Genomic DNA, 23,712 nt, shown 5'->3' on the forward strand with positions numbered 1-23,712 from the left:
GGGACGTTGCCTGCACTGGATCCCCCCAAGCAAAGCCAGACCCATCCCAGATGCCGCTTCTGCTGTTATTTCTCAGCCTCTCCATTTCCCCTGCTTAGGGCTCCTGTTTCTCGTTTGCTGGACCAAATACCCTGTCTTTTCCCATCCTCTTCCCAGCACGGGGCCAGGGATGTCCTCCCTGGGACGTTGCCTGCACTGGATCCCCCCAAGCAAAGCCAGACCCATCCCAGATGCCGCTTCTGCTGTTATTTCTCAGCCTCTCCATTTTTCCCAGCACCAACACCGCTTTCTCTGGTGTTGCCATAACAACTGGCGTTGAGAGCTTGTTGACATTGCCCTGTTGTACTAATTGCACAATTTCCTGTCACCGTTACATGCCAGTTATTTCTTTCGAAGGGCTGAAATTGCTTTTGGCCACCTTGTCCGCTCCCTCGCTGCTTCCCTGGGCCTAGTTAGGGAGCTGGAGCGAGGGAGTGAATGATCCCAAAATGCCCCGGGGGAAGTGTCATTTAACCCCATCCAGAGCTGCTGTCAACCGCGTCGCTGAAATGCAGGTAGTTTCCCATATTTTGCCTACTCTGATGCTCCCTGGGGGTGTTACACCTGCAGCAGCAGGATGAAAACCTAGGGATGGGGCGGCTGCCGTGTGCGAGGTCTGGGATGGAGCTTGGGTAACGTGACATGGCCACCCCCTTTCCCTGCCAGGAGACCTGTCTCAGACATGGGGAGAGCAGCGTGGAAGGGATGTGCTTTCCCCAAGGCCAGGGGGAAACCACCTCACACTGCCCTGTCTCCCCTTCCCCTGGGGTGAAAGCTTTGGCACACCAGCGAGGAGCGAGAGGGGTCCTACAGGTCCCCATCCACCAGGAAGGGCTCCCCTCTCCCAAATGGGGGTCCCTGGGCTCCTGGCTGGTCCCCGGGATGCTGTGGCAGGAGGCTGAGGGGCTGCCTGTGTGCTCAGGGGGTTTGCTCCGTGCTTTGATGGAGAGGAAATGATCAGGAGGATCGATTGCATTGATCCAGCCCAGTTTTCCAAGGATGCCCAGGTCACCTTGAGATGCTCCTTGTCTTACCCTGTGGCAGCCCAGCCTCTCTCCAGCCAGAGCTCCTCATGGTTGCTCCCTTGTCTCACCTGGACCCCTACTTTCCATGTCCAGCTCACACACCAGCTCAGTGTATGAAGGAAGGAGGGGAGCCTCCTTTCCAGCCCTGTAGCTCTATCACTCCCACAAACCCAGCTACACCTAGGGATGCTGGACACACGGTGTGGGCAGACTGGATGTAGGGGGACCTCCCAGTCCCCACAGGGCACTCCTACATGAGCAGCAGCCTGCCCTGTAATTTATCACCAAGACATTCCCTTTATAAATATTAAATGAAGGGCTCCATAAATTTTTAACGCAGAAATAAAACTGCATTTGGTGGAGAAAAAAAAAACCAACACACCACAAACCAAAACACCGCTCCTCACCCTTTCCTGCTGTCTTTTTTTCCTCTCCCTGGCCTTGCCAATGGTGGAAAACAACATTGCACTCGGTTCCACAGCTGCTAATACGAGGATGGAATAGATATTTCTGCAGGGTGCTCGCAGGTGGTTTTATCTGTGCAGGAGCACATCATTAGCACACCTACTAAACTTGCCAGGTACCAAGGAGGTCACGCTGTGGAGCATCGCACTCCGTTACGTTGTTAAATGTAATCATAAAAACGCTGTGTCTTGAACTGGTACCATCCGAAGTGACCCAGAACCAATGCCTGCATAACATCTGTGCCTCCCGCTGGTCTTCAGTGCTTGCTTCCAGCCAGCTGGCACAGCTTGCACCCAAATTCAGTTTTGTGTAGAACTAACCCATCCCACAAAGGTGGCTGACCCACACAGCAGTGACAACAGGTCTCCAAAATTCTCTGAGAAGACCTTGGCGAGGGCTGGAAGTGGCCCTTGCACTTTTGGGGTGGCTCTAAGTCCCTCTTGAAGTGCTCAGATCCCTCCTGCTCCCCTTGGACATCTTGGACCCAGCAAAACCAACAGCGAGCGTCGTTGTGAGTTTCACACTGCAGCTGTGGCCACCAGCCCCATGTTCCAAGCTCCAAGTAGGGTGCAGCAAAACCCACAGTGGTGACACCTGCACCATCAGTGGTGTTGGTTGCAAGGAACATGCCACTGGCAATCATTTTTTGATTGCCTACTCAAGCTAGGGCTTGCTGCTGATGTGGTCTGCCCCTCGTCGTAGCTTTCTGCTGGGCCTCCCCATTCCTGGTCCTGTGGACATGGAGGAGGAGAAGGTGGACACCGCTGAGTGCGGCCATGGAGGCCAAGTGGCGCTGATTTTGGACAGGCCAGGCAGCTGTTATGGACATGTTCTTATGCAGGGACTGCTAACGAGGGGCACAGCACTCAGAGCACAGCCCGCACACCCCAGGGAGCTGCAGGAACAGGCTCATCCCTCACTGCCAGCCTGCTGCAATGAAGAGCAGGGATGAATCATTACGACAAGTGCTACTACAGCCCAAGTGCAAATCAGGGAAGATTGGACCTTCAGCAAATAATAACTCTTTCCTCAAGTGCGCTCCTCTTCCCTATTCAGCTGTGGCTCCTTGTGCTAATCCCGTCACAGGGGACGCATGGCAAAAAGGGGTCACATTGCCACCTCTTAGGGTCTTGCACACATGGTTCCACAGTCCAGCTGCAACTCAGTCACCCCTAATGGACACCAGAGGAGCAGGCACTGGTCAAACTGGCCCTGAAAGTCGTTAACATCCCATCAGTTGCTGCAGTATCTCAGTCTCGCCACGCTGCTTATCTAGAGGCTTTGTAGAAAACAGAACTTGGCCAGAAAAGCCTTATGCCAGGTTACACCCTGCCTCTTGCTCTCCCTGCACCCTCTGCAGGACTCGCTTTCTCCCCTCGCAGCTCTCTGAGAAGTGCAAATGCCAGCAAATGCCTGCTCCCGCAGTCATTAACTGCGGAGAGGGGAAAAAAAAAATAGATGTGTGCAGCTTTCTGATCAGAGTGGATCGGGTGGACTTTGCCTGGACTCCCCTCAGCCAGAGAGGGATGAAGAGGAATCCCACAGAGCCTTCACCTTGCTGCCAAGTGCCCCCATCTTGGACTTTACACTATAGAGGGACCCTAAATTCACAGCAAACCTCAAAAACATCTGTAGGAGCTCATCACTGCGTTGATGGACTCCAACATTTTGGCAAGATGTTATTGTTTCTCTGCACGTGAGAAACATCAGAGTCAATGGTTACGGTGCCATGTTGATGCAAAGGGATTAACTGCCCCAGAGCCCCCACTGACCGAGGTAAAACCAAGAGATGCAACTTCTCCTCAGTGCACCAAGCGCTGCCTGCTGCAGCCAAGGTCTGGGAAAACCTCTAAAGCTCAAAGGATGCTGCATGGTATCTAGATGGCTTCCGAGCTGAACCAGCCTCCTGCATCTCCTGGCCTCCCTGGCCAAGCCTGCCCACCCTACCCCACCCCAGCCTGTCCTCACCACGGGGCCACGGTCACCCAGAGCATCAGCCCCACGTCAGGGGCTGCCAGGGAGGACAGGGACACAGTTTGTGTCAGGCAGTGATGTCCCACAGGTAAAGGAGGATGCCCCAGCTGCCAATCCACGCAACAGAGCCAGGCATTAAACAAAACAGAAACTCATGAAAGTGATTTTTAAAATAATAACGGCAACACAAGTTATTAAAATCTGCACTCAGCTGGGCGTGGGGCTTATTGAGTATTTTCCTGGCTTTTCGTCAGACTGTGGGATTGCCCCAGACACTGGGGCAGGGTGTATGACAAGGAGAGACAACGATCAATTTTTAATATTGCATATTTAAGCAGGCTTGGGCTCCAATCCATCATATCCCCTGGCTTTCCCTAAAATTAATCTTCAATAGCTTATCGAGAACTTCAGAAAATTAATATCCTAGCATTTCACCTTAGGGGAAGAGCACTTTCTCTGGCTGAATATGCATGCGAGAGCCAAAGAGTGAGAGATGAAATGTCTCCCTGCAAAAGTTTAAGTTCAAAAGATGCTTTTAGCAGAGCCTGCCACCGCCTCCGTAGAGCTCCAGCTCTGTGGGCAGAGCCAAGGAGAGGCACTGCAGAAAAAGCTGATGGGAGAGAGCATCTTGGGAGCCTCCACAGAACCTACCACCCCGTGGCTCCAACTGCTTCATGGTCATGCTCCCACCAAGGATAGGACAATGGTAAAGATAGGAGTAATGGGCAACACAGAAAAGAGATGGCCGTTCCCAGGCAATTCAGGACACTTTTCATCTTTCTGCTTCCCATCCAGGCCCAAAGTGATTGAACCTGCCCTTAGTGTCAGCCCAAGGAAGCATGAAGAGGAACAGGAACAGGTTGTTTCCCTGTTGTCTGGCTCCAAAGAGCTGAACATCTGCACTCTCACTCCCAAATTCAGCAGGGGGTGGAGGCTCCCGCTGGGAACCTGCAGCATCCAAGCCCCACCAGCCTTTCAGGGGAGGATGGTGGGAAGCCAACAAGGGAGTGCAGGCTATCAGTCAGGCACGGCTCACGTCCCCTGAGGACCACACTGCTTGACCGCGTGCCTCCCAGGAACAACTTGTTCCTCATCAAATAGCTTTTACGGCCACAAAGAAGGGTCAGAGTCCTCCATGGGCTGGCGGCGACCCAGCAAGCCCTGGCAGGTCACCAGGAGAACGTGGCCAGCACCACCCGGCTGAGCTGACACAGATCCCTCGCAAAGAGATAACCCATCCCTGAGGAAGGTTTTGAGCTGCAGAGCACCCAGGGAAACCACTCAAGTGACCCTCAGTAGCATGAAGTGTGTATCTGCACCCTCCAGGTCAACCTTTCCAACCCCTCTCCCATGGAAATGCCAATGTAAATACATGCGTGAGCAACAGCAGGAATGGTGAAGAAGGACTGGCTGCTTTTCCAGTCAACCAAAGCGAGGAGGACCCAGGCAAGGTGACCATGCTCTGTGCTGGCCCCCCCAGGACAGGCAACCTGCTGGCCAGCAAGGAAGACAGCAGCAGGGTTGCTTTCTAGTTGCCTTACAGCAAGGTAGAAGCAAAAGACGGCTCCTAAAAGAGAAATCTGCTTGAAAACTGTCTTTATTCGCTTGTCCAGAGGGAATAAAGCCAGTTTTCATGTACACCCTTCTATGTACACACCTTTCTCCTCCATGTACACCCCCCATGACCCTGGGGAACACCGGGGGACACAGCTCACAGCGCCCGTGAGTCAGAGATGCTGATCAACTCACTAAGAGATTTCATAGCATAAAAACAGCTTCCCCTTCCATCAGATCTTGCTTGAAGTTTTATGACCCAAATTTCCTCTCAGCCCTCTCCTTACCACTGCTGTCCAGGTGCTTTTCCACGCACCAGCCCCTCTACCCAAAAGCCAGGGCACAAGGGAGGGCTGCTCTGCTCCCCCCTTATCCCCTCATGCCCATCACAGTCCCCCCTTTCCCAAGAGAGCAAGGCTTGCAAAACTGGCACCTGGCTTGTGTTGGCAGACCGACCACCTCGCAGCTGCCTGGCAAAGAGATCTGGGAGCCAGGTCCCCCTTCCCTCCCTGCTCCTCACCTTTTTGGGCAGCTGAGGGTCTCCATCAGCCAGAGCGGAGGAAAGAGAGCTGGGAAGAGGCCACACAGGGAGAAAGGGGGAAATTCGGTGCCAGATCCACGCCGGGAAGGAATGGGGGAGGCAAGATGGGTAGACAAAGAGCCAGGGGGATGTCCCAAGCCATTTCACAGGAGCCCTCACCAGCTCCCCCATTAAACAGGCTCCACAGCAATAGGATTAAGGGGTCAGGGAGCACGGGACCACATCCAAGACTGGATTATCTGGAAGAGAATTAAATGGAGATTATCTCCAGCCTAGCACGCACTGCCAGGACCAGGTCGCTGTGCTTGTTAAATCTCCCTCTCCAGCAGCCCCCTGGCTCCCAGCAGCGCTGGCAGCCCAGCTCCCACATCCTCACAAGGACTGGATTTAAAGCTCCCCCACCTCCCTCGCCTTGGCCCCCAAACGGGGCACCCAAGGGGCTTCCAGCTCATCTGTGGCTCCCTGCTTCAGAGCGGGGCTGGAACGACTTGTTATTAATAATTAAGCACCCCCAGAGTAAAGCAGAGGAGGGCTGCAGCACCCCACGGGATGCAGGGCATCCCACGCGCGATGAAGCATACTCTGGAGGATGCCAGCTCTTAGCATGGGGCCGGGGGGGGGAATGGGGAGAGCTGCTTGGGGTCAGCATGCCCTGGGGACACAGATGCAGAGCTGGGATGCAGAGAGGCCTTTCCTGGCCAGCATGGGCACAGCAATGTCCAGGGACGGCCAAGAGAGAGGTTTGCCAGGCTGGAACCACAGGGGATGTGCCTCAGGTTGGCAGAGCAGATATGAACTCCCACATCCCACTGTTTCTTGGCTTTGCTCTCCTATTTCCCCAAGAGAAAATCGTTTCTCCTCGAGGAGATGCAGCTGACCACCTCCCTTGCTGTGGAGGGTCCAGCTGTGCCACCTCCACCCCACACTGGCATCTCCCCAAAGGGGGCAATTACCTGTCTCTGAAAAAAGGGCATTTACGACACGTTCATCTTCCCCGCCAACTCCTGACTGCGCTCTACGAGCACTAATTAATTAAGCTGTATACCTGGAGCTGTGGTGGGATCGGTGTCTGCCTGCTATGGTGGGGAAACCCAGATGGGGTTACAGCAGAAAGGGTTTGACTTGCAGAGTCAAACTGTCAGAGCCCAGAAGAGACCCCGGGTTCCTGCCGCTCGGTTGCAGCACATGGAAGGTACTCCCAAATGGGGAAATCAAAACCTCGCCTGGCAACAAGAAATTACAGCAGGTAACAAGAAAGAAAAAAATGAGCCAAAGCGGATTTCTGGAGAGCAGATGGCTAAAGGTGTAAAAACAAAAACAAAAAAACAACAAGAAGAAAACCTGCCCCCACCACCACCTCCCCCCCAAAAAACAAACAACAGATAGTTGGTAGCAAATGTTACACTGACAATAAAAATGAAGCCTCCAGGGGTAATTTGGGGAATTACAGATCAGTAAATTGCACATCTGTGTGCACCAAATTGATTGGAATGATAATTAAAAACAGAACATCTCATAATACAGCCCAGTGTGCGTGTCTCGGAGGAAAATCGTGTCTCACTAATCTCCCAGATTTCCTTGAACGTATCAGCCCAGCAGCGGATGCAAAACAACGAAGTGGCTATTTATTTAGAGCTCCTCTGACAAAAGACTGTCCAGACGGCTGCTAGAAAAGGTAATTAGCTGGGGGGGGGCGGAAAAAGGCACTGTCTTTTCCTGTATGGGAAACCGGCAAAGGGTCCCAAACCAAAGAGGATAAATAGTTGGGGTTTATAATGGCGAAAGATAAGCAGTAGTAGAGCTGGGATGTGTGCTAGGCTTCGTGCTGTGCAAGGGTGTTATTAATGGTCTGGATGGAGAAGTGGAGGCAGGAGATAGGAGGAAACGCAAACTTCTTCAGGTGATTCATGAGCACGGGAGACAGCAAGGAGCTTCAGAGAGTCCCAGAGGCACTGTATGGATGGGTACCACGGTGACAAACTGTATTGAGGCTGAAAAATGCAAAGAAACGTGCTTTGCAGCATAAAAAAACGTGGTTCTGTGCCATCCCCGGAGGAGGCCAGGGCTGCCCCGGGAACAGTTCTGTCCACGCTCCCTGCTCCAGGTGCAGCCGTGGCTGGTGAAGACCCAACGCAGCTGAGATGGGGTGGGCAACACCTGGCAAGTAGCAGGGACGAGCACGGTGGCACAGGGAGAGTTCAGCAGAGTTGCAGGAGGCCACTTGAGAGGAGCAGGGAGCCCAAGGGATGGGGATCATAACTATCAGGGAGGGGAAGCACAAGGGAGTCTTATAAAATAACAGCTGGCAGAGAGAAGGTGGGAAAAAAGAGGGTGGTGAGACACTGGAACAGGTTGCCCAGGGATGTTGTAGATGCCCCATCCCTGGAGGGGTTCAAGGCCAGGCTGGATGGGGCTTGGAGCAACCTGGTCTGGTGGGAGGTGTCCCTGCCCATGGCAGGGGGTTGGAACTCGATGATCTTTAAGGTCCCTTCCAACCCAAACCATTCTATGATTCTATTCTATGAAAACCTAGTTTTCCCCGTCACTGAGCAGGAGGCTGGTCAGTGGGATGTGGGGACAAGGCAGTAAAATGCCAGTTCACCCCATCTGAGATTAAAAAATGGTGGGGTTTTTTTTTTAGTTTTTTTTTTCCCCAGGAAATAGCGGTTTGAGAGCAAAAACTCAATGAGATTCAATGCTGGATTAGATATATGCAGAGATATCAACGAAACCCAGAGCGTCGCTGCTGCTGGTGATGTCCTGTGGGAAGCTTTGTGCTTGGGGCTCTGGCTCCCCTGTGTCTGCCAGGTCGCCCCATGCCCGCTCTGCCAGCCTTGCTCCTTACCCTGCCCAGAGGCAGGGAGACCTCCTCCAACCTCCCTGGGCCTTGCTAGCAAGAGTTCATTTTGCTCTGCTGAAGAGGTTGATGAATGTCTGACAGGAGGGGGGGGCACAAGGAAAGCTCTCGGGAGCAGAAACCCTCCTCCGGCAAACTTTTGACAGACTTCAGGTTTGTCAGCTCAGAGCATCCCGTAGCAGGGCAAATGCCCCAAAATTGGCCTGCGTCACCCCATCTGAACTATCCCACCCTCATCCTGGTCCCAGTGACTGCTGCACCCAGAAACCCTCCTCCAGCAAACTTTTGACAGACTTCAGGCTTGTCAGCTCAGAGCATCCCGTAGCAGGGCAACAGCCCCAAAATTGGCCTGCGTCACCCCATCTGAACTATCCTACCCTCATCCTGGTCCCAGTGACTGCTGCACCCCCCTGGTCAGCCCTCCTGGCAGCGCCAGCCATGCCGAGAGCCGGGAATATCCTCCATCTGGGCTGGGAGGAAACCTCCCTGCGTGAGAAGGCAGGCAGGCAGGCAGCTGCCTTCAGCCCTCACGTGTGCTGGAAAGGCTGGCAGCTTCCCCAAGCAGGACAAAAAAACCTCCGAGCGGAGACAAAATAGGAAGAGGAAAGCTTTAAGGAAACTCTGAGCCGTTTGGCTGCTCCATCCCCAGCCAGCTCACACGCAGCCACTGGTAGCCCCCCAGCCTGCCCATGCCCACCCCAGCCCCAACCTGTTGCTCTCCTGGTTTTTCTCTCCCTCCGAGCCCCCTCGAGAGGCATCTCTGCTCGTGGACATGAGTTTGGTTTTTTTTTTTTATGCTGACCTTAAGCAAGGGAACTCTGTGGTCACCCTGCCGGGGGTGAAACCCAGGCTCACAGATGGGTTTGCCAGGGCGAGAGGCAAGTCCATCAACCCTTGGCACCTCTCTCCTTCACCCTCTCCTCAGGAAAGGTCAAAAGGCTCCTGGCATTTCTCCGTGGCTCCTCTCAGCCACAAAATCGTCTCCCATTTGCAGCGAGCAGATTGGACTGTTCTCTTTCCCACAAGCCTAGAGGCACCAACCCCATGGGTCACCTTGCCCAATACGATGTAGGATGCAGGTTATTATATTGGTCATATATTCCTCCAGCCTCCCCGTGCTCCTTTCACATTCATTTTCAATTGAAGGACGAGTCCACTTGTGCCCCAGGAATATGGCCCTCACACATCCGTCTCTGCATCTTTTAAGAGCAACGAAACTCTTCCCTTCCACCGCCTTCCCAACTTCTCTCTCCCAGATCCATCATCATTAGCAACTATAAACGTCAGAGCTGCAGCCATTAGGCTGCTATTCCTAGATAAATAATGCTTTTCATATTTAATTTACAAGTGGTTGCAGAGCCTCTTTGGGGTGCACGGGGTTAATTAAGAGCTGAATTAGATGGAAATGCTTCTCCCTGAGGAAACTCAATTAAACAGTTCTGGCAAAAAAACAAGGATGGCCAGGATTTCTCCCCAAACAGTGGTGCTGGGCTGGCAGCCCTGACCACCGTGTCCCCCCCGACTTGAGGAAGAAGCCTCTTCTCCTACCTAATGCTACACATGTGTGTGCCAACACTGCCAGTGGGCACGGCTGGCTGTCCCTGGACCTGTGGAAAAGGTAATGGGGCACTGAGAGTAAATAACAGGCAGTGATGAGGGAAATGGCGGCTCACTTGCTGGAGAGCACCTCTGAGGAGAAAGATCTGGGAGTCCTGGTGGACAATAGGGTGACCATGAGCCAGCAATGTGCCCGTGTGGCCAAGAAGGCCAATGGCATCCTGGGGGGCATCAGGAAGAGTGTGACCAGCAGGTGGAGGGAGGTCATCCTGCCCCACTACTCTGCCCTGGTGAGGCCCCATCTGGAGCACTGGGTCCAGTTCTGGGCTCCCCAGTTCAAGAAGGACAGGGAACTGCTGGAGAGGGTACAGCAGAGGGCTACAAAGATGATGAGGGGCCTGGAGCATCTCCCTGAGGAGGAGAGGCTGAGGGACTTGGGACTTTTTAGTGTGGAGAAGAGAAGGCTGAGGAGGGATCTGATCAACACCTATAAATACTTAAAGGGACGGTGTCAGGAGGACGGGGCTGGTCTTTTTTCAGTGGTTCCCAGGGATAGAACAAGGGGAAATGGGCACAAACTTGAATATAAGAAGTTCCACCTAAACATGAGGAGGAGCTTCCTTACTTTGAGGATGGCAGAGCCCTGGAACAGGCTGCCCAGGAAGGTGGTGGAGTCTCCTTCTCTGGAGACATTCAAACCCCACCTGGACAAGTTCCTGTGCAACCTGCTCTGGGTGACCCTGCTTTGGCAGGCGGTTGGACTAGATGATCTCCAGAGGTCCCTTCAAACCCCATATCATTCTGTGAAAGGACTGAGGAGCAGCCAGCACCTGTGTGGACCACACACCGTAACAGCTCCTTCTTTAGAGTTTGAATATCGAGAACCCCTAGGTTCTTGTCAGACACTTTAGTGGTGATATTCACGGTTAACCCTTCCTCCTGCTGCACAAACAAGTTGCCAAATGCTCCTCAGGAAAGCAATTTCCAAAACAGGAGGTGTACCAAGGACCTTGCTATGCAAGTGAAGGAAGCTCCTGGCCTCCTCCTCCCAGACATCTGCTCACCAAAGCAATGCATGCTGCGAATCACAAACTGCCACCGGCCCCGTGTGGGACATACATCCTTCCTGTGGTGCTTTATGGGCAGCAGCTCCTTTCCTTCTCGAGAAAAAGCGCTACGAACAGAGCAGCGTTGCTGGAAGAAACAAAACAAAATAAAACAAAAGAACCCCAACAAACCCTCCAGAGAAGGAAGTGAGATCTTTTGGGACGGCAGGGAAGTTTGTTTACATGGGCTTTTTGCTCTGATCCCAGCCAAACAAGGAAGGCAGCACATCAGGGAGTGCATATCTGGCTCCACAGAATGAAAATGCTAAAATTCAAGTGCTCAGTGTCAACACACAACACCTTGTAAAGACCTGTCAATCCACGGAACTGTTTGGTGGCCCAAATCAACAGCTCTTCAAACTCATTTAACCTCTATTTTGCTCTACTGCGTGTGTCCTTTCAACAGCCAAACCCAAGGAGCAAATGGTCTAGTGGTACCTCCATGCCACCCCACCCTGGGTAGCCTCAGCTTCAAGGAGGCAGAGGACTAATGTCAGGAGTTTCCCTTAGCAGCAGGTGCTTGATCTTAGGGACCTGTTTGTCCCACAGCTCCTTCCCTGGCTCCAGCCTCACACAACACTGGCTGGAGCCCCTCCTGAAAGTGATTCAGCTCTTTCTTCGACTCTCACAGCACAAGGAAGATGAACACCGTGTCATCCCTTCTAATATCAGCCCCAGCATTTGATGTGATTACCTGCTGTGTTCACTTGGCACTTGAACATTCAGACCTATCAATTTAATCTTAATTGTGCCCTTAATTTGATCATCGTATTGTTCCACCTCTAACCGGCTTAGAGGAATCTGATAGTAAATTTGCCCTGCAACCTGCTCGACTTAAATGTACATTTGCTTGGTTGGTCTTCATACAAGGTTTGCGAGGTGGAACCCAGAAAACAGTTTATTCTGCCAACTTGCACCATGGATGATGAACTTGGCGGGGCAGAATTACCTTTGGTAATGTGTTCTGCCACCTAACCAGTGCTCCTGTCCTCAACAATACCTGCTCCTTACAGTATCTCTTGGTGTCTGGTGCACCACCCCGAACTGGATGTTGAGGGGAAAAAAAAAATATATGAAAATCAGGCTCTAGAAATTCTTTCAGCCCCCTCCTCTAGAGGCTGCAAACCCTCATCTCCTTGAGGGCACCTGGGTGAAGTTACTCACACAAACTCAGCCTGTACAGAAGCAGGAGGAACTGAGCAGTAGAGATCCTGGTCATCACATTCTCCATCCCAAGACTTTGCAAACCCCACAGAGGTTTCCCTCAGCTTTGCTGCAGGAAAAGCAAGTACCAGCCAGACCAGTCCCACCTGGGCCTGCCTGCTCAGCCTCTGGCTGTGGGGCTAGCCCAAGTACCCAAAACAAGCCTCTTGCTGACAAAAAGCCTTGGGAGCCTGGCAAGGACATGCTCCCAGGGAGCACGCCGTGACCAGACCTGTGGGGAGAGCCAAGGATGCCCTGGCATGCCATCTGCCCCATCCCCTTGGGAAACTTTTATATTTAATTAGAAGAGAGTTAAGGAAGGAAAGACAAGTGCATGTGTAGGAGTAAACCATCACCCGGGTAGCTGATTTCCTCCGTGCAGGAGAGAGAGAGAGAGAGAGAGAAGCAAAGGAACATTTAATCCTGCTGGCTGAGCACAGCCAAATTGAGATCTACAGGGACTTCTCTGTGCAAATGCCATACGGCGACAAACAGCCTGGGTAACAGGATAAGCTTTATCTGAACAATCAGCCACTTCAGCGCAGCCTTCCAGGGCCACCGGCACCGGCCAGCGAGGGGTCGCCCGGGGACAACTCCTCCAGCCCAGCAGGAGAGACAGGACCAGGAGCTGCTGCAGAGCAGCCCGGGATTGTTGCTGTTATTTGAGCCATTTAACCAAAAATCCTCTGCCAGCTCCCCCTTTGCCTAGAAACCGGCCTTTTATCCAAAACCCTTCTGCTTGCCACCCTGCCATGGGAGGTTGCCCACTGATGCCCACCACCCGGTTGCCAGCATCCTTGCCCGCGACCCGCCTGCCTTCTGAGAGCTCCTGGGAGCCCCGGGGAAGCTGAGGAAGGGGGGGAGGGATATTAATGATGCTGCCTTTTGATATGCAAACGGAGCGCTCATTACGCCTCTCGCCCCACATCCTCTGAGCTGTTAATTAAAGAGTGTGCAGCAGGCAGAAAATTATCATCGTCGCCTGCAAAATAAACCCACGACGAGGCTCGGATGGCTGCCCCCCCACCTCCCCCAGAGGATCTGTGGTGAGGCCCCACCAGTGGCAGGACGGACAGATGGACAGACAGACAGACACAGGCTGCCCAGTGCTTGGGCAGGTGAAGCCCACAGCCCCAACCCTCAGCACTGAGAGCTGCAGAGGTGGCATGGTGCCCACCTTGGGACTAGCCAAGTTGAGGGCAGCCCATGGCACGCAGGACAAAATCACAGCTCCACAAGGCACCGGTGCCACCTGCCAGCACCATGGGGCTCTCTACCCAACCTCTCCCGGGCTCTAGGCAAGCAGGAGAGACACGTTTCCATCAGCCCACGGAGGGATGGCTTTCCCCAGCCCCAGCCTCAATGCTCAGCCATAGACACAGAGGTGGGAATGGGTCATTCTGGCACTGACCTTCACGGTGCCTCTGCTTCCTCAGGGAGAAGGAAACCTGGATCCACTGCAGCACTTTGTACAGAGGGTGAGGATGACCAGGAGCCCTTGATGGTGAGCCCTAGAGAAGAGGAGGAGGAGGAGGAGCTGCTGCTGCAGCCCCAAGGCAAGGTGAAGAGGACTGATGGTGCAAAATAAGTCGGTGCTTTGGCCTTGATGAGCCTTTTGGGGAGGGAGGGGCAAGCTGAACAGGAGCCAGGTGGGGAAGGATGCCCTAATTGCTCACAAAATGGCACTCCTCTCCCCCAGCTGGAGAAAGGAGTTTTTCCAGTCCCTTCTCCAAACTGCACATCACCCCACTCCAGCATGTCACCTTGCAAACCACCAGCAGCTTTCGGGGTCTCAGAATCTAGTCCTTGCAGAGAGAGACAAGCGCCTGCAGCAATCACAACAGATCAAAGGGAAGGGCGGGAGCCCACGAGTTCCTTCTGCTCCGACTAAACGAGGAATCAAATTAACCTGTTAGTGAGCTGAGCAGAGGCTGCCCCGACCCACTTTCCCTCTGAGGTGGATTCCTGTTGAAGCCGGGTGTTTAAGTGGCTCCCAGGAGCTACCTCCCCCCACTTTGCTGGACCAAAACCTCAGCTGTGACTCTCTAGCAGAGGATGACCTCTGAAACTCCAGGTCCCAGCATGTGGCTTTCCTCCCTCATTTGAATACGAGACAGGGGGTGGCAGTTTGCTTTTTGGTGGGTTTGGGAACGTTTTGGGTATCTCCTGTCCTTCCACAGCCCCATGGCTGTAAAGGGAGCCGCTCTGGGACGTAGCACAGGAAGGACACGTTGGGTTGTTTTTTTTTTCCCTGCCATTTTTTCGGACACAGCTTGCATTTGTCTCTGCTGTTGGGAAAGGCAGAAACAAGACTCTCCCACTCACTCCTCTCACTCCGTTCTGGTTAGGAAGGGCAAGAACAGCAGGTGCCTTGTGGCCAGTAAGGGGCTCGCTGTCTCTCTTTGCGCCCCACAAGCGTTGTCTGGTTGGTAGCCCTGTGGAAAAGGGGCATCAGGACCTGCCTGATGCTTCAGAGAGAGAGAGAGGCTGCTCCTCTGCACTTTTTTTGCCCGTCAAAATTAAAGCAAGCCCCAGCTCACGCTGCAATCACTCCCCAGCCCCCTGGGACAGGCTGTCATTGCTGCTTGCCTGAGAAGGTGGTTGAGGTCCCCCACCTCTTCCCTCTTTCTTGTCCCGCTTTCCAAGCCGCTGGTGTTTCTGTACCCTGGGGAGGAGGCCCCTCCGTGGCAGGATGTACTGGAGATGGGGATGACAGGGCACCTCAGCACAGCGGGACAGACCCTGCCCCACCGTGTCTCCCACACCTTCAGTGAGAAGATGCTGGGACTGGGATCTAAGCAGCCTCTCAGGGGATTTCTACTGCTCCCCATCGCTGCTGTACCCAGCTGCCATTGTCCCTGCGGGGACTTTGGAGGCACAGGCTCCACAGGGTCTGTGCAGAGAGATGATTTGTCATGCTCTCCTCTGGGATCTCCTCCTTCCTCCACTTGTGGTGGTGCTTGGCCCCCCCCGGGTTCAGTGTGGAGGGGGCACCGGGGGGGTTGCCAGCTCAGCTCTCTCCAGAGGCAGAGGACAACAACTGCCTCCCACCACCCTGATGTCTCAGCTAACCTGGTAATGACAAATGTGGCAATGACTCACCCAGGGGTGGAGATCACAGCAGCCTATTTCCCTGGGGAGCGGTGGACACGGGAGGGTGGCATTCCTTCCTCTCCCACCCCATATCATCCTCTCGGGAGGGGGACAAAGTAAAAAAAACAGAGGCAACTTGACCCAAGCAGCTCTGCTTCTCCACCTCCTCCCCACCTTGTGGCTATGCCTCATCCCCCACACCTCCAGCCTCCTGAGACCTTGCTGTAATTGCCGAGGGTCCGTGGTTCTGCCTGGCTCCCACAGCCGTGGGCTGCCCCTGCCTTTCATCCTCCCTCCTGCTCCTCCTGCAAGCGGTACCATCCGTCTCCTCGTCTCCCGGCTCGCCCTGCCATCCATCACCGACTGCCTCAGCACATTATCCTTCACTTTTCCCAGACAGCGGTCGAGAAAGGCAGCTGGGACCAAGCAGTTCTGAATCCCAGACGTGCTCGCACCTTGGCTCTGCGTGACCGTGCTGTGGGGCTGGAGCTTCACTGATTCACATCCTCCTGAAGACCAGCAAGGTCTGCCGAGCTGCCCTGCATCACGGGTACCACCCATGGTGGCAGGTGGGACAGTCTGAATACCACCATGCTGGACCACGGGCAGCTAAATCCATCCTGGCTGGCACCCCCAGGGCTGCAGAACAGGTTAGAAACTGCCAGAAGGGTGTGTGGTGCCCTGTCTTTGCTGGAGGGTAGCAAAGAGGCTTGGGGTGCCCAGCATGGTGTAGGAGAAAGGATGGGGCCAGGTTTTGCCCAGCGCTCGAAAGGTTTCGCCAGAGACCATAAAGTTTCTGTGCTTTGCTCTGCAGAACAGGTTAGAAACTGCCAGAAGGGTGTGTGGTGCCCTGTCTTTGCTGGAGGGTAGCAAAGAGGCTCAGGGTGCCCAGCAGAGAAGGATGGGGCCAGATTTTGCCAGAGACCATAAAGTTTCTGTGCTTTGCTGTACAGACCTCCTTCAGCCCCCCAGCTGCCCTCCCGAGCCCCCGTGCCCACAGCCTGGCTCACCAGTCCCCCCTTCCCTGGCACCCCCCAGTTTTTAATCCCCCAGATAATCACTGACATGCTCTAGCCCCCCGCGTGTCGACGGATGCGTGCTCCGGGGGGGGAGAAGGGGGCCAACACGCACGCTGCTCTGCCACAGGAGTACAGTAAAGAAATAATTACAACTGCATTTGCTCTGATTGATCCAGCATAAAAAATTTAAAAAAATGACAGCAGGGAAATCCCAAAGCCTCCACCTCCAGGATTTCCACGGTAACACTTCCCCTGCCGGCGTGTGGTGGCAGGGATGTGCCCGTGGTGGTTGTGTGGGGGGGTGGGAAGAGGTGGCATTGCTCTTTCAGAGCCTCACCCATCGCAGTGACAACTTTAGATGGTATCAAGTGGGGGCAAATTTGACGTTGTGCCAAAACTGAAATGGTCTTCTCTCCCATCGTTCAGTGCGGGCACAGGACATGCCAAGCACTTGACCCACACTGACCTGGTATCGCAGGCATGTTAACTAGGAGGGGGAAAAAAGATTTTGGAAGGCTTCTCGTGGTATATTATATATGTCAAAAAACCCCAGTTCTGATAAATATAGGGTCTAACGTGAGTCAGTAGTAATAGGTGCCACAAATTTAAATACTTCTCGGCGCATTCAGTACATAGCTATGCAGAAATACCAAGCACTTTGGATTAATATGCACTTAGTATAATGCACCAGTATTTAGTTTATATTGAATTGCTGCATTTCTATGTGCATACTAATCTCAAACGTGCATCAACATGTTGCCTGTGTAGATATAAGCAGAAATACAAATGTCAGTGCTGATCTAGGGCTTTAAATGACCCCAAAACATTATTTTTTGTAGAGGCACCTGATGACCAGAGGGCTAAGATCCTGCGGGCTCCTGCTGTTTTGGAAGAGCAGGAAAGGGTGAACAGTCTTGGCTCTCAGATGATGCATTTTGGGGTGACTTGACACCACCCATCACTGCAGAAGGCTCTCATCTGCTCGCCAGGGCTGAGAGGAGCTGGGAGTGGAGCTCGGCCGCCCCCGCGGCACATCCCGAGGGGTTTGCTCACCCACCTCCCCTCTCAGCATCTCCCTCCCGGGGACAGACCTTTCAGCCAGCATGTCCTGGCTGCCACTTAGCTCCGAGGTGCCAGTGAGTCACCAGCGTCACGCAAAGAGTGGAGTCCTCTAGAGATGTCACCCGGTCTGTCCTCACCACCGCTCTGCCCCGGCAGCTTGATGGCACTTGATTCCCCCCCAGAGTTTTGTCCAGCCTGACGTGAAAACTTTCCACTTCCTTTCCAGGGAGGATTCTGCAGTCTCAGACCCACTGTGGCTTCCCACCCACTGTCATCCCTTTCTCTCTAACTTTTCCCTCTTTTCCCTCCTCCCCTGGGTATTTGCACCCTGCTGCCCTTTTTTCGTCTAGCCAAGCCAGACACGAGGCTCTTTCATGGTCTCTTCACACACAAGCTTTCCAGCCTGGTCCCCTGTTTTTCTACAAAATGGCCCAGTCTCTCTCTGTCAACCCATCCTAGGCTGGATGCAGTGCCCCCAGATACTGGTGGGGCTCTCCAGGGGCACATGTTGCCCATACATTACCTCAGCCATGGCAAGAACATGCCCAACCTCAAATCTTGCTCTTAGTTTCAGCCTGCAGCTGAAAGGACCCACCATCCTTCTGCCCCTGCTCCTGAGCAAGACAAGAAGCATGGCCACCATGGCAACCAGGAGTTGTCCCTTCCCGTGCCTCACCCTACCCTTCCCCTAGTAGCAAGAGGCCCACCTTCCACACAGAGTCCAGAATCCTGGAAATTGGGCCTGGTGGCACTATTTGAGAAGAAAAAGCCCAGAGGTGTCATGGCATCCTCCATCCTTGGAGTTTTGCACGACCTGAGTGGATAAAGCCCTGAGCAACCTGGTCTGACCCCACAGCTGACCCTGCTTGGAGTAGGAGGTTGGACTTGAGACCTCCTGAGGTCCCTCTTCCAGAGTTTTCCTGTGGCCCTAACTCCCTGCCCCATAGATACACTTTGGGGGTGGCCCTAGGGCTTCCCAGGCTAAACTCTGCCTGGGCTTGGGTTGGTGGTGGCATCTTCTTTGAAGGTCTCCTCTCACAGCCAGAAGCAGCCACTTGTGCCAGCCCCCATCCTCCACTTCTTAGCCCCTTCACGGGGCGTGCATGGGGTCTCCCTTTATTGCGGAACCCCCCAACCTTCCCCCTTGCCCCCTGCCTGGGGGAGCCCCAGGTGCCATCACGGTGCCAGAGAGTCAGGGCTCGTTCAGCAGAGAGAGGAGGTCACACATCCCTCGCCAGGGGAGCAGAATAAAAGGGGCAGAAAATGCACTGAAGCTGCTCGTTTGCAGCTGGCAAATTAGTTTTGCATTAAGTTTTGAATGTGCCTGGCTCGTCAGCTCTGCTCGGAGCCCGGCTGGAGCAGCAGGGACAGGCAGCATCACACCGGAGCAGATGGCACCTGTGTGTTGGATGCAACCACATCTTCAGGAGGCTCAGGATGCCCCAGCTCAGGGAAAAAAGCAAGGAGCCTTCTCACTTGCTGCCCTCAGGGCTTCAGGGGGCTTCTTCCTGCAGGGAGAAGGAAGAGGGGACATTTTTCCACATGCTCTCCTGCAGCACTGGCATCTCCAGCGGGGTCCTGTTTTTTTGTCCCTTCCCTTGGGAGCCACAGCCACGATCCTTCACAGAGCAGGTCGGCTTCCCAGTTCCACCTCTTCGTCTGGCAAAGGTGGTGGCTACAGTTCAACCTCAGCGAGGCAATCCCTACATCTCCTCTGCCTCCCCAAAGGCAGCAGGAGGCCAGCAGAAACCCTGACTCTGCAGGTACCATGGTGGTCTCCCATTCTATCCCCAGGAGGGGTCTCTGGGTCCCAGAGTAGCGCGTGGGCAGGTGAAAGCCATAGTGAAACGAGATGGTGTCGGGCGCACTCCTTGGGAAAGAGCAGTTTCATCAAACCCAAAAGAGTCCCCCTCATCTCCCACCCTGTTTCTGACAGTTCCAGACCAGGTCTAGCAGGAAGGGGGTGGATTGTAGATGAGGCACAGCCAGCTCAGAGGAGGCTGTTTAAACTACAGCAGACCCAGAGCAGCTGTAGTTTACACTGGGGACTACATCCAGTCCTTTCATCTACCCATACTCGGGGGTTTGAGGTGTCTTCTTGCTCGCAGGGGTCAGCAGGGTGAGCGTTTTCAAAGGGAAGCGAAGGGACGGCGAAAAGCAGCATCCCCAGCTGGGAGCAAAGAGCAGCTTTTGTGGAAGTCATGCAAAGACAGAAATCGATACAGCTCTGAACCAGGCACGACAAAAGAACAAGTGGAAAAAGCAAGTGGCCCACCAAAATCAAACCAGAAGGTGCAAGCAAGGAACTTGACAGCTGCCCGGGACAGCAGGAGAAGCCACTGGGAAAGAGCAAGGAGAGAGTCAGAGCTTGAAACCTGTGGGTACAAAAGGGCTCAAGACATAAAACCTTCAGTATTGAGTCCCCACAGTGTCCTGGTGTGGAGTTCAAGCCCCTTCTCTCTACCGAGTCTCTTCCAGCCTGTCTGGGGAGCCAGCAAGACCCTTCCCATGCCTCAGCTGGCCTCTTGCCTCCTCCTTTATCAGTGACCCTGTCTTCTTTCCAGCTCCACTACTTGATATCTAACCACACCTTCTTGCCCTCCTCTGGGGAGACCAGTCAGCATCCCTGTCCCAGCCACTGTCCTTGCCTGCTCCAGTCCCCGTGCTGGGTCAGCAGCCTGGGGATCAGCTCCAGAGTCATGCCTGGAGGAGAAGAAGCACCACTGAAGTGCAGACTCAGCAGAAGAGGTGCCCCGTGGGGACAAGAGCTGCTCCCCTGTCCCCCCACCTCCAGCAGAGCTGACAGAGCTGAAAAGCTGCAGCCATGAGCATGGGCGAGCCCTGAGCAGAGGCACAGGAGGTGGTCAGGGGGGCTTGGGGAGCTGGGTGACCTTGGGAGGCACCTGCTGAACCTGTATCTCAGAGCTAATCCCAGATTTCGATGCAGCGGTAGCCACAGGTACCCAGAGCAGGCAGCCTGCAGCAAACACCCCCCTGCACCCCAGACGGCGTGCCTCAGCCCTGTGCCAGGCTGCTGTGGGCTCTTTGCCTGCTTGGTGCCCACCCCCAGCTCCCACATGGTCCTCATGCCACCACAGCACCACCTTGGACTCCCTATCAGCATCTCGGCCAAAACCCCAACCCTCCACCTTCCTCCCCAGCCCCGTTTAAGGGGGAAACCCACAGGTATTGAGCATCCCACATGCCCAGGAGCGGAGGGAGCTGCAACATTGGGGTAACAGGGTTGGGGTGGGAGGTACCCCCGGGGTCTGCAGGAGGGGACCCCGACTCCCAGGGCCCCCGAGGATGCAGCCTGCAGCCGGCTTACCCCCACTGCCCGTGCTGGCAGGCTGGGCTGGCCCCAGATCCCTGAAAGGGCTCATTGTGGGCAGCGGCGGCGGCAGGGACACAGGCAGCATTGAGGGCAGCGGGTGCCCCCCACTCCCGGCCGGCGGTGGGGGCTGGCCTGCCCTGTGCCCGGCCACTGGCAGCCCCGACCTCCCAGACCCCCATGAAAAGGCTGGTTTGTAACGCTGCCAGCAGCCAGGAGCTGCAGGGGGGACGAGGCACCCGGCACGTGCTGCTGGAGCTCTCAAAAAAAGAGAGGCTTCTGCACTTACTCTCTTACCCCCTTCTCCCCCCAGCACAGCCTCACAGCTCTTCAGGCTCTCCAGACCAGACTTAGGATCATAGAGTGGTTAGAGTTGGAAGGAACTTTAAAGATCACCTAGTTCCAACCCCCTGCCATGGGCAGGGACACCTCCCACCAGACCAGGTTGCTCAAAGCCCCATCCAGCCTGGCCTTGAACCCCTCCAGGGATGGGGCAGCCACAGCTTCTCTGGGCAACCTGTTCCAGTGTCTCACCACCCTCACAGGAAAGAATTTCTTCCTGATATCTCATCTAAATCTCCCCTCTTTCAGTTTAAAACCATTCCCCCTCATCCTATTGCTCCACTCCTCATACAGAGTCCCTCCCCATCTCTCCTGTAGCCCCCTTTAGGTACTGGAAGGCTGCTATAAGGTCTCCTGTGAGCTTTTTCTTCTCCAGGCTGAACAACCCCAACTCTCTCAGCCTGTCCTCACAACATAGGTGCTCCAGCCCCTCTGATCATCTTTGCAGCCCTCCAACTTTCTCAGGCAAGCCTGGCTCTGCTCAGGATGGCCACCACCGCCCACCCCAGTGCTTCCCAAAGCGACTGCTGGATGTTCCTCATGCTCTCAGCATCCCAGCGACGTGGGGCTAGGGAGGGGGCAGGACTCCAGCTCTGCCTGGCCCTCCACGTGAAGCTCCCACAGCCACCAGTAAACATGCAAACCAGAGGAAGGAAGGACAGGCCAACCCCAAGACATCCGGCCACAGCAGCCACACCTCCAGCCGTGTGGGGCCAAGGGCTGGACCAAACCCTGGAAGGGACACCAGGGTGATGGAGGCAAAGCCTCCCGGTGTCTCCCAAGAGCTGCATAAAAAGGGAAAAAGGGCTGCATAAAAAGGCTCAGGGCACAGCCTTCTGCACCCCGTGAGCAGTGGCTGGAGGAGACAGGGTGTCCTTAGGGGTGAGCAGGGGACCCATCTGCCCTTAGAGAGACAAGGCAGACTTTTGGGGTGCTTACACACTGTGAGCAGCACCAACTCACGTGCATCCCAGCTGCATGCGGGCTCCCACGGAGGCTTTGTCAAACTTCAGGCAATTTAAGGGGAAATGAGAGACTCCACTGGCGCCTCCTGCTTCCCCAGGGACTTAATGAGGGCTAATTGGGGGTGCGACACCCACATCAAAAGGGCCTGGGGGGCAGAGCGTGCGCTGTGCGTGCCGGTGGTGCGGGTCACAACTGGTTCTCCAGCTCCAGGGTGCTCGGAGCATCTCTGCCCCAAGCCCTCTGCCACAACCCTTGCCTCTTCAGGCCAGGACTGGGGACACAGTGGGTCCTGTCACCTCCTGCTGCTGCATGGCCAAGCAGGCAGCACCTTCCCCCACAAGCTTCCTCACACCCCTTTGGCCACCGTGCCCCTCACCACGTGTGACCCGCCCCCCCCCCAAGTTGGGGTAGAGGCACAACTGTCTCCAAACAGAACTACAGCCCTCCAGCCCAGCTTTTCACTAGCCCCAGGCACCACAAACAGGACCCAGCAACCTCCCCATCTTCCCTGGGGACTGGCCCTTTCCTATCCAGGTCCCTCCAATCTGTGGAGATCCCTATCAGGTGTGGTGGCCATGGCCATACCAAGCTCAAAGCAACTTTAAAAAAAAAAAACAAAACCCAAGACATTGCAATTAATATTAAGAACAACCACCACCACACGAACTTTAACACCTCACATCCTTCTTTTCCCAAAATGGGGAACTAATCTGACTCAAAACCCCAGGGTACCAGGACAGACCTGCTCCAGGGTCCAGCAGAGCCGACTTCTCTTTGCCCAGCCTCGGGCAATTAGCAAGGAGGGGTCCTCATTTTTTCCCTACATGCAGGACACCTGGCATCCAGCTCTAGCAGGTGGCTGGGAGTTCCCCTTTTTAGCCCTTGCAGAGGCTTTTAATGGAAATATTAAGGCTGGTGTGAATGCTGGACAAACACAAACCTGTGTGTGTATGCACCGGGGGGATCAGAACAGGGGCTAAAAGAAGGGCTGTGTCTATAACCAAAGATGCATTTCCAGTTAGCCAGCACCACCAAGCCCAGGCCTGATAAGCCCCGCCTTATCAGAAGACACCAGAGTGCTATTATTTTCTGTTAACCCAATAGAAATGTGGTTGCAAAGGACAACTCTGAACAGACAGACAAGATCAGCCCAAAAAAACACTAGTTCACCATTGCCCTGGAACACAGCAGGCAGGGAGGACACAGTGACCAGCATCCACCATCCTCTGGGTCACAGAGATCCTGAAGACACCATGATGATGTGAAAGCCCAGTGTGGCTTTTGATACCTGCTGTTTGGTATCGATTGGCCAAAATCCTCAGCAGGTGATTTTCCTGTTGACCTCACCTCAAGGGAGGTGGAAATAAGCTGGCATTTCCAGTTAGCCAGCACCACCAAGCCCAGGTCTGATAAGCCCCACCTTATCAGAAGACACCAGAGTGCTATTATTTTCTGTTAACCCAATAGAAATGTGGTTGCAAAGGACAACTGTGAACAGACAAGATCAGTCCAAAAAAACACAAGTTCACCATTGCCCTGGAACACAGCGGGCAGGGAGGACACAGTGACCTGCATCCC

Source organism: Calidris pugnax, unplaced genomic scaffold (assembly GCF_001431845.1).
Source record: "Calidris pugnax isolate Ruff unplaced genomic scaffold, ASM143184v1 scaffold68, whole genome shotgun sequence".
Classification (NCBI taxonomy): domain Eukaryota; kingdom Metazoa; phylum Chordata; class Aves; order Charadriiformes; family Scolopacidae; genus Calidris; species Calidris pugnax.